Source organism: Zonotrichia leucophrys, chromosome 5 (genome assembly GCF_028769735.1).
Source record: "Zonotrichia leucophrys gambelii isolate GWCS_2022_RI chromosome 5, RI_Zleu_2.0, whole genome shotgun sequence".
NCBI classification, from domain to species: domain Eukaryota; kingdom Metazoa; phylum Chordata; class Aves; order Passeriformes; family Passerellidae; genus Zonotrichia; species Zonotrichia leucophrys.
The window spans coordinates 46,857,549-46,869,618 of NC_088175.1; the positions used below are offsets into that span (position 1 = coordinate 46,857,549).

General features: G+C 37.0%; 1 protein-coding gene across 8 annotated transcripts in view; it reads right to left on the minus strand.

Moving 5' to 3' along the window:
* The window catches only part of SBF2 (SET binding factor 2), a 232,709-nt gene that overhangs the window by 99,745 nt on the left and 120,894 nt on the right, over positions 1-12,070 (minus strand). The gene's annotated exons all lie outside the window — the stretch shown is intronic.

Consider the following 12,070-nt stretch of genomic DNA (forward strand, 5'->3'; position numbering starts at 1 on the left):
GTAATTTTTTTATTACATGTTTTGACAAATCTTTTTTCTTCCATAATGTATGCAGATTTTCTTGGCTGGAGTAAAGCTCAGCTCATAAACACAGTGGGACAAAGATTTGGAGAGGGTTGTTTAGGAAAAGAAGAATTCATTCTAAGGACAAAAAAGTCAAACCACAAAATAACAGCTTGTGCTTCCAATTCCATTCTCCAAGAGTCCCACAGAACATAACCAAAGGCTGGAGAGGACTGAGGACAGAGGGCTTGGCTACAAGGCTCAGTGAATTACTGCTGCAAATGTTTGATATTACTGTCAGTGGCATAATTAATATTGTGCTAGTAGAAAACAAACTACTGTGGAACACACAAGGTAAGGATGATGATAAAAAGTCCAATTTGTTTCCTCAGGTAAATGAAACAGCACTCAGCAGTGAAGGGTTAGAAGGGAACTGGAAAGTGTCCTTTGAACACAAGGTTAGAAACTGCTGCCTCCTTGGAAAAAATCTCAGTAAAAATTTAAAAAGTCAAATTGCCCCTTTTATGCAGAACTGTCCTTGTTTCTTTCCCAGAAAAATTTTTAAAAATATTTTGGAGCATACTTTTTGTTTTAAACTAAGTTTTTGTTTTCAACTGGGCTTCTCACTCCCTTTCATTCCACACCAAATGTCTTAAGACACCTAGGAATAGCTATTTTTTAAACAACTGACAATTTTTTCCTACAATCAGATAGAAAGATTTTCAAACAGTGCTCTAAAAACCTGTAACATTTTGGCAGGTATTACTGAGGAAAATAATTCCAAAAACCCTCACAAATATTCAAAATATTCAGTACTATAAAATGCTCTAAAAAAGCCCTTCCTGTCATCAAAATACTTCCAATATAATTGAAAATTCTTGAAAGAGATGGTTTTCAGTCTGCACATCTTAAAACCCAAACCTGAGTTCTGAAAGGTAAGAGTTCTAAAACCCTTTCTGGATGTCACTGACTTCCAACTTTGTTTTGGAAAGAATTAGAACATTCATTTACTAATGTAGAAGACTCAATTGAAACCAAGCTGTGAAAAAACCCCGGCCTTTTTAGCTATATGATATTATTTTGCTGTGAATTATGATGATTCAAGAGTCTAGCAGGAGTATTTTAATTCTAACACCTTTGAAAGTCATAAAACTTATCCAGTATCAGCATTTTTAATTTCAAATCTCTTCTGAATACAGGCTTCCTCACCAGACACAAAACAACACTCAATTCTGCAGAGTACATAATAACTGAACACTTCTGCAAAAATTTTACAAACAAAAAGCTCAAAAGAAGAAGAAATCAGAATTTTTCTTATGTATAAAGAGGACACCTGCAAGTACTTCACAGTATTTGAACACAGGGGTTGTAGATGACAGTGTCTATTCTAGGGACTAGTAAAATGATACACTTTTGTATAAATAATAAAGGTAATCTTCATGTTCCTGCATGGTGTTAAAGCATATATCTGTCTGATTATTATCTGCCTTTACCACTGTAAGAAATGGATTCTGTCAGCATTTTTTACAGAAGGTTCTGGATGTCAGTCAATAGAAATTTATTTAAATTACTCAGCAGTGATGGTATGGTTTGTGAGGCTTTCATAGTTTCACTAGGGAAATGAAATCTGGTTTTGCTGCATTTTAGTGGTCACAGATAAGGCTTCAGTTTGTACTCCACAAAGACATTTGTCAGTGCATCTTAACCAGCACCACTCAAAGTTGATACTTAAATGACTGTTTTCAGCAAGTGCTTCCCACAGCTTAACTTGATGTCCCAGAGCAGAGCACAAACTGCAAACATGTTTTCACTGCATTCTGGGAGTTGGTCTCCCAGCTGTTCACTACACTCCAACTGGCCATGGAAGGTGAATTTGAAATGTTTACTAGGATATGAATGCACATGATGCAGCCCCAGCTGTGCTGAGCTAGAGAAGAACACTGCTTGACTTGCACAACCTATGGAAGACACCAAACTTGAGAGCATCCAACACACAATAAAACCCAGGCTAACCACTTCCACTGACTGAAAAGCTTGTGGAGCCCACACAGCTTCTCTGTACCAGTATTTTCCCTCTCTTTCCCTCTTTCTTTCCTTCTTTCTTTCTCTAAATGCTCTGTATACAATACAGAAGAATATAAAATACATAATATAAATAAAACTAAGCGTGGAATACAGATAGATAATGTGTGATTTTCTTATTTTCAAGATGACAGCCACTACCTCAATACAAAATTATTGCTCCACATGTACTTTGAAATGCATCTTTTCAGGAATATCAGGGAAATTTCTGTCTGATAGAATCAAACAAATTATAAACACCAGGACTTTTGATTACTTTCCTTTTATAAACCATTGATGAATCTGTTTGAGGAAGCCACCAAGGTGTTGTTCCAAGCCCTCCAAGTTGTTTACTGAAACCAAACCATTCCAAATGACAGCCTGAGCCCAGTTTCCTCGTGCTGCAGGACACAATCGTGGCTGGCTGTAACCTTGAACCCTCTGCTGCTCTGCAGACTCCACACTACATCCGATGCTCATTTGTCAGGGCATAAATAGACAACATGAAAAACAACAAACAAGTTGATTTTTACAGATTACTCCTTTGCAGTCCACAGACAGACATCCTGTAAAATATTATACATACGCTGGAAAATTTTGAATGGAGGCTTCCTGACCTTCACTGTTTTAAAGTATTTAAAGAATCTGTAATTTGTACTAAATTATCTGACATCCTACATCAACAAATGTATCATTCTGCCTGCTTCCTGTTGTTCTAGAATTTAAGTACTTATTTAAGCATGATTAAAAAAAACCCACCAAACACAAAGTCTACTTGACAAGCTACTGTCTTCTACATTGCATGAAATCAAATTATTACCACTTACTTCTTGAGACTTTTGTAAAGAGTTATAAATATGGAGTCAGAAACTCAACTAATTGAATACATTATTATGCCAATATGCCATTCTTGAATTACTGGATATAAGAAAAAGCTTAATAGACAAAATAATCCATAATTTAGCCAGACTAATCCAGGAAATGGGTCAACAAAGCCTGAAAAGCCTTTCTGAAAGGCCACTGGAGACTGCATAGTACAAGTTCTATGCCAGGCAGTGTCAAGCTCTAAAGATAACTAGGAAAAGAGTAGAGAAAAACAAAACTCTTTTCATATTTATTTTTAGATGTGGCTGCATAACTCTGCTAATGACCAAAATACAAGCTTAACTAGTAAATAAGAGGCAACAATTGTACTCAACACTCACACAGGTAATCTGTGCCAAATTGCATTGATTTGTCCACCCAAAAATCACACAGTATCTCCAATCAACTACACAGAGTGAAACCCAAATTGCTATGTCACACATCTGAGGATCAATCTGCATTTAGGAAAGCATGCAAGTCTGCTATTAGAGCAGGACTGCACACTCATAGCTGAATCCCAGCCAAGCCTGCTCACAAGTGGGGAGCAGCCTGCCTGCACCAGCAGAGAGCTTTGGGAGGGGGAATTTATCCTGCTTTTGGCTGGGAAACAAAGGACATGAGTCAGATGAGAACCCCAAGAGATTAACTTATTTGGGCTTTGTCAGACTCAGGAGGAAGAGAAGCAATCCCTAGAGCATGGAGCCTTCAGCTGAGACTCACTCAAAGAATCCAGCATTTCATGAATACATCCCCAATTCTGAGCCCACAGAAGGAAGCATGGCTGTGACATGCACTACTGAAGCCAGCCTCCATTTTTAGAGATGCATTTCTGATTTGAGAACTGAACTGAAGGCAATTCAGAATCTGAACCATGAATTCTGCATGTTCTTTGTAAGAAGGGTGGAAACAAGGCTTCCCTACAAACCAGCAGCTGGGGAGGGTGGGAAGAGGAAACTGAGGGACCATATAAAGAGATTCTGGTATAAACACCACAAAAGCCAACTGATCATTAAAAGCTATCAAAAAGACTGTGAAAATGAGGAGATATATATAAAAAAGATGTCTTCAGGTGATGGATAAATATTCCTCCAGCTATCACTCCCCCAAAGTTCAACAGTATCCACTCTGTGCTGTCTACACCGAGCCAAGCAGATGGTTGTACTCCAAACCCTAAATCACACAGGCACAAAGAAACAGGGATTAAGCACAGCATATGATCTGCTCAGAGAACAGTCAGTCTTTCTGTCATTTGCATGTTGATATCACCCCATTATTGCCAATTTCCTTAAATCCCTCTGCAGACCTGCTTAAAGAAGCAGCAAAAGCCCTTTGGCTTTCTTGAGCCTCCAAATACAACTGTGCCAATACACTGAGTGAACATGATCACTAATTTTTTATTTTCCAGAGACAATGATAAAGCTAAATATAATTTTTAATAGAAGATTTAGATAAAAAGGTTTTCATCCCTGAAAAAGATAAGAGCAATACCATTTCTTATATGTATTTTAATGCTTTACATACCCAAAGGGAAATTGATAAACTCAAGATGAATATGACTGTGTTAAGTAAATTTTCTTGACAAAGCAGAAAAGACATAGGAAGGTAAACCAGACAAATAACCCTTTCACATACAGAAAGTTTTCCTGTGGCAGGGAGGTAAATGCCAATTTCATGTGAAGGTGGTAAGCTGAATTACACAAATTTACAAACATAACCTGCATTACTTGTTAAAAGTTTGCTACTGATTGTATGTTTGGCCCATATAAACACGTTATCTTTGAGAGATGCTACAAAAATTAGATTTATTTAAGGGGAAGAATCTTCACAGAAATCAGATATGAGACTAAAATTTTTTTCCTAGAAGGAGGAGAGAAAGCACTATTTCCAAATATTGAACTGTTAAATATCAAATTAAACCAGAAGGTTCTGTTCTCCTACAGTGTGTTATGCACGCAGGTGTTAAGATTCAAGTAATAGTATATTCTGCTGAAATATGGTTTCATTTCTTGTCTGATTTCACAACTCATCTTCTGTTTAGTTATTTAGTTATCTAGGAAGGCAATTAAAATAGGATGCTATTTGTTTTGGATATTAATTCCATAAATATCTATTATCCCAAAATCATAAAGAAAGGTAAACAGTAATGCTGTATAATTACTGGTAATCTGTGTACTAATTGCTAATTACTTGGATAATTACTGATATCAGGACATAGAATTTCTGTGTAACCCTCACAGGTCCACACTAGCAGAAACTCAATGGCATTCTGTAAAAGAATTTTGAGTGGACTGGCATAAAGGATATACACTAATGAATTGAAATGCTGCCCAATTTCCATGAGTAGAGGTGGAAGAGTGCTACTGAAAGAGTCCCACATTTCTAGAAATTTTTACAGGTGAATTTCTTTCACTCATTCTTTAGAACTGCCCTTTCAAGAATGATGATTTTATTGTTTGAACCAAATGTTTTGTGAAACCTTTTTTTCCATTTACATCAAAAGATACGTCATAAAAATAGGCACACATTATAAAAATTATTGATAACAGTTTCATTAGCCAAAATTATCCCTTTGTATCCTGAGAGCAAATCTAAAATTGAGATTTAAGAAATTATTTGCAGCTGCTGATGTATTTAAGTAATCAAAACCAGAGCAGTTTACCATACCTCCAAATTGATACACAGATGGTAGAACGTAAATGAAGATTCTGTTCAGCCACCAACAGACATTTTAAAACTCAAAAGGAGCATTAAAACTTTTTGAGAAACCTGATTTGTCTCTAAGATTTTATAATTTGTCTGGATTCACTTAAAACAGAAAAAGTGTTCTTCAACAAAGCAATTCAGAGTGAGGGTAATACCAGGAGGATCCTTAGAAAGTAAATATCTAAGAATGAGAAGAGTATTGTCTGTCTTGAAGCGTACACAGGAAAAATGGTCAAGGATACACAAGGAACTGCAAACATACTTGTTTCCTGTCTGAGGACTACAAAGTCTTTTCCAAGGAACTTTACTACAGAAGCATTATGTGAACATAGCCAAATAAATGCAAAGCCAACATGAACAGATGTGGCTGATCAGGATATTCTGTAAGAAAACTGTGAAACGGTGTGACCATGAAAAATTTTTAAAATCTCCTTATTTTCTCTAAAGATCATGCTTGCATTCTCTTCAAAACATGTATGAAATTTTTAAAATTCTTTATCAAATTCTCTGAGATTTTCCTGACCTCCTGAGACAGTGATACTTCAGCCCAAAATGCAACTAAGGAGCAAAACTTTAAATTGAATTTACAAAGCCAAATATATGGAAGTAAAGGTCTATAGAACTGTTTTTCTTTTCCTCTCACCACAAGTATTAACACCAAAGTTTGGAAACTGCAGTTTTGCAAGTTCTTATGATTTGACAGCTACCAAGCCTGCTTTGGAATAGTGAGAAAAGTTCTGCCTGCACTCATACCAGCAAAAATAAAAAGAAAAGCCATCTGTTCCCAGGAGGATCCCTTTCAGTATTTTCTATAAGCAGAGACAAGCTTCTTTTGTGTATTTTTTAATTTTGTCTATTTATTAGACATTTGCTTTTTGGAGCTTACATTTTGCTCATCTCTGAAAAACAATAATTTGTTTACACTCTTCAGAGATGTGTTTTCTGAAGTCCTGCTGTGAACAGAAAATACCTCTCCTCTCAAATATCTCAAACCAAATTTTCACCTAATAGTTTAAATAAATTTCATTGAATTGTTATAGAGCAAACTGCTCTGTAAATTTTTTTCTCTTATTTGAAATGTTTTCTTTTAAAAAAAGCTCATTAACTACAGCACTTTATCAAATACACAGCTTTATGCTGATTTACTTATGCCAGATAACTTTTCTTTCTCAGATTTATAATTTGCTTAAAATAAACTACTGCATGATTTGTCTCAGTAAAAGAGTAATACAAGGTCAGAGTGGATATAAGTGAGCCTCTTATGTGCTTTGCTGGGCTGAAAAACATGGAACACTGCAAGAAATATTGGAAATAAGAACTCCAACTCATTTCAGACTCCTGCCAGCACAGCAGCAGCATCTCAGGGGGGGCTGACCAAGCTCCCAGGATGTCAAACAAGCAGAACCAGAGCAGGATGCACTGAAGGAATGGTCTGGCATTACCCAGCTGGAATCTCTGGCTCTGCCTGGCAGGGATGCTGCTGCTGCTGCTTCCCTTGCACCTGCAGCACAGCTCAGAGCAGTGAGTGAGCTCAGGCCAGCAGAGGGATGGGTCTGCTCCCACTGCAGCCCTTGGCCATCAGGATTTAACCACAGCATCAAACCAAACCTGAGACTGCTGACACAAAACAGATGGGACCCTCCCTCCTTCCACCCTCCAAATATTTTCTCCAAATGTTAACTTGGTGAGCTAAAACTGCTCAGCATGGCTGAGTCAAGCACCACTTCTGCAAAGGAGATGGGGCAGCACTGTGCAACTGGAAATGGACATTCCAGACAGGATCAGCTGCTTGGCTGCTGGGGAAATGAAGCCTCAGTGACTGTCCACAAAGTGCCTTTACTGGGAAAGGCAGAAGAGTCCCTGTACAAAACTCACTATGACAATGTCCCTTTATTTCCAACAGCATCTAAAAGAATACTTTCCTTTTGTTCTGCTCTTGCAACAGTAAGGCCCCATTAGCAGTAAATGCCACATCAAATCCCTTCATAATCTATTTGTTCTTTGATGGACTACACAAATCTACTTGGAAAGCTTGAATGGTAAATTCTCTCTGGCTGGGTTATGGAGCTTATTGCAGCTCACCAGCCAGTGGGATTTAAACTGAAACTGGAACATAAGCCAACAGCATCCACTCATGTGATACCAGGTCCCATAGGCTGGAGAGTATACAATTTATTAAGATCAAACACTGATTAGAAGTGTATACACTTAAATAGAAAAGTCCTCATTTAACATGCTTTAGTGTGTTAAACATTTAACATATTTGTAACATTTTACACATGCTGCTAAAAACCAACAAAAGTTATACATGCTCCCATCACAGGATACGTGATGTTTCCTGGAAAGGAAAAAAACTGAGTGAGTTGGGTGACAAGTCTGTAAACAACCTGACAGTAAAAAAAGTTCTGGTTCATATCACTGAAATCTCATAAAGATAAGATGTGGAAAGGGCACCACATCGACCCTTAGTGCATTTCCCTGTTATAGGTATTGATGTATGAAAATGCCTGCACTTGGACTCTTCACATGCTCTGCAGATTACATCTCTCATTGCTTTGCTGCCCTACACAATGAAATACTAAAATATTCTTGCTGTATGTCAAAGACACCAGGATTTTCTTAGTCAACAAGTATAAGCCAGCTCACGTGCTGACTGTGCAGTGACCCTTTCATAATGTCTCCCAGCCATACAAATACACATATATATTCATCAGGAATGTCTTTTCCCATTTATACAGTAATTTGGTATTGTCATCTGTTGGCATAAAATACATTACATGAGAGGCTGAACATTTTATCTCCCCTAAACCAGAATTAAAATAATGAGAAGTTATTTTATTACAGAAAACATTACTCAAAGTGTCAACAAACGAAGCCAAAAGCAAAAATTCTGGGTATTTTAATATATCCTGGATTTAGAATATATGGGACTGAAGGGCCTATAAACACTGAAAGATTCCAGCCTTTTCCTATCATGGCTATATCAGACAACCCCAAACTGATCAAGCTTCATCTTAAATGCACTGATAATGCTTTGCATTACTATTCCCAACAGGTGGTGTTTCAGGATGTTTCTTGTCTTACAGTCAGAAATTACCTTTGAACTTCCAGCCTTAAATAACTCATGATCTTTTTGTATGAGCCTGTTCTTGGTGCTCACCTGTTTCTCTAACTTGTGACTTCTCCCTGAACAATACTGATGCAAAAATCAGCAAATGGTAAATACATACAGTTTATGGTACAGAGTAAACTAAAAAAAGAGAGTACAGCAGAAAACCATAACACTGCTCAAAAAGCAGCCTCTAGAAGCCAGTATGAGTTGTAACATGACCAACAATTTAAATATTCATTTCAGACTCTACATTATTTGGGGATTTATGTTTTCTAAAGGAAGCTACACTTTTTAAGCAGTAGGGCTACTTTTACTTTCATTCAAAATAAAAATGTAAAACATAGCATGTCCTACAAATAGTGTGAGCTTAAAAATTAGCTACCACAAAAATAAACTCATTTGAGGCACACCAGAATTCAGTTTTTCTCTTTTTGATTTGATAGGTTATTTTCTAATTATCACAGTAAGGTGACAGTGTTTATGTTACTCTATAGGCTGGACACTTTCACTGTTTATAGCCCCAGTAGCTCACATCATAATTTCTGAAGCATGGGGTTGGGAAGCAATAAAACACTGGAAAGACAGTTAACAGATTAAGCCATTTTCAGTGCAGAATGCAGAAACTGATCAGTGTTCACATTTTAAGATGAAGAAAATAATACAATTTTAAAATCTTGTTCTCTTCCCCAGAATCAATCACACCAGAAGCTGTGGTGCCCTCCCAGCCAGGAGGGCCTGGGGCTGCCCAGTGCCACAGCAGCTTCCAAAGGAAACAGGACCTGTAAGAACCAAGGACAGAGCCTGCTCAGCTCCAGCCTGTGCACAGATTTCTTCTGAGAGCAGAACATCTGCTGTGTGATACTGGCACAACTACAGAACCATCCTAAAAATGTGGTTTTCCTGAGTTAGCCAAAGCTGTAAAGTGCAGCATGTCAGCTTCAAATCCCTTGACACATACAAATATCTACTTAACAGAGCTGGAGCAGCACATCTCAATTAAAAAATAATTAAAATAATGCTGCTGCAATTAAGATCTTGTCCAAACAAATTTTTGAACATAAAATAATTACAGTATGCATTATAATAATAAAAACACCTACACCTCCACCATTCTTCATTAACTTTTAGCAAATCTGAAAAATTAGAAAACACAGCATTTCTTTTACTTCTGTACACTTGAATACACAACTCCAAAAAATTCTGAACAGGTATGACAACCAATATACAATCTCATCTTTTGACTGGGTTTATCACCATGTAACAGTAACAGGGTTTGGCTCCATGACTGTTTAAACCAACAAAAGTCATCTGTGTCAGTGTCACTCCATGGACACATGGAAAAGAATTCACTTCTTTCTGCTTGCTTCGTGTTTTTTAATTATTTATTTTTAAGCAGCTCTCTGTGGTATCAGAGAAGTGTCTGCTCTGATGCAAAAGAAGGGCAAGAACACGCAAGCAGGGCAAAAGGACAGAGAACACACTGAACTTCTGAGTCCCAAGTCACAGTGTTGAAATTTGGAATTGAATATCACATTAAGAAAATACATCAGTGCTGGAGTGGAGCATTTAAAGTGCTTGTACTGAAGTACTTCCCTGCTTAGCATCACCACAAACATTTGCCCTAGTATTTATATTTTGTGCAACTGTAATAATCTTGAGAAGTTTAATCAATCAATCACTTTTGAGGTCTGGAATTACACATATTTCATGACGCTGCAGTCTTCAACCATACTATGTTATTTTTGAGTACCCTTTTTTAGAGGTTCCATATACTGTCTAATGGTACACACAATTTCTAGTTAAAAATACTTTGAGACACATAAAAAGGCTGAAGGATAATGGTGTTTAACACTTCCAGTTACATCACAGTTTGGACAAATCAAAGACAAACTTGCCAGGCAACCAACCTGGCTCCACCTACCATGACCATTCATGTTTGTGTCATTCCATGTTTTAATCTTTTCTACACAGCCCTGGATTCCAAAGCACCCTTACACCTTGTGTCTTCATCCAGAAGATTCAAAGCAGAATTTACTTCAATGTATCATTTTCACCACTTAAAAAAATTACTTTCTTTTTAACACAAAGTCCATATGATTTTACTGAAAATACTTGAGTGGTGAATTTAAGATAGGAGGAAAACAAGCACAAGCAAACAAAGCAGTACAGGGGAAATAAGGACATAGGAAAGAAGACCTGATATGAGAATAAACAAGACAGAAAGGAAGGAAAACTATTTTGTCTTTGATTAAGTACTTGGAAAGGAGAGAGAAATTCTTCAAGAAAATAATTTTTTGTAATTTCTACTCAGCTTAGCAGTGTGATTCATGCTACCAGGCCTTGAAATGTGCAAAAATGAAATATGCTAGCTAAACCTTAGGCTTTTGTTTTGCCCCTTAGGTCACTAATTTTTTTGTCCTTTTGGCTTCTTTTGGGTAAAAAGCTGTCTCCTGGGGAGATGGAGGTGTATGTCTCAGACTCAAAGGACTGAACACATCCCTGCTGAATACCCACATGGAGAAGGCAAGTAGAGTTGGAGTCTGGAGAAAAGAGCTTAAGGCAGAACTTAGGAATGTACAGTTAATGCAGTGAGACAGGAGAGAAATATAACCTCAATATAACCTAAATCTCCTTTGAGCCTGAAGAAAGCTACTGAATTTTGAAGCTTCTATAGATACCTACCATCTTACCAACAGACAACAAGAAATAGAAGAGCACTGAAAGTCTTCTTGCTGCCACACATTATTTTTAAAAGTAACTTTATGATTCCTGTTTTTCTACCTAATCCTTTATTGATTAAATAATTTCTAGTGATCCAGCTACAGGCCTGGTTTTTGTCACACTATTCCTATATATTAGGCTTTTTTAAATAAAAAAAGAAGGTATTATTTAAAATGTCAAAGACTGCTGTTCCTTATTACTAAGCTTAAAACCTTTGGGGATATTTTTCCCAACTGCAGTTTAACGCCTAAGCACAAATAAGGTCTGTTTCCAGATATGCTGTGCACTTGGTAATGCAGGGAGGGTCATCTGCTGACATGGTGTTATCCTGCCAAGCAGAAAAAGCATGATGAGGCTACTATTGCACAATATTTCTCAAAATAAATGTTGAAATTACTTTTGTATCTATTCATAGCGATACATGTTGTCTTGCTGCCCACCTTTCTCCAAGAAAGAGCTATTTTTAAAAAGGTGATTTATGCAGTTCACAAATATTTTTCTAGCTACTCTTAAATTTTCTATTAATCACTGAGATAGGATGAAGTGCCTGTGCCAGCAGAGAAATAACTGAACATGTCGTTATTGGACAAATACTCTGGTCAATAT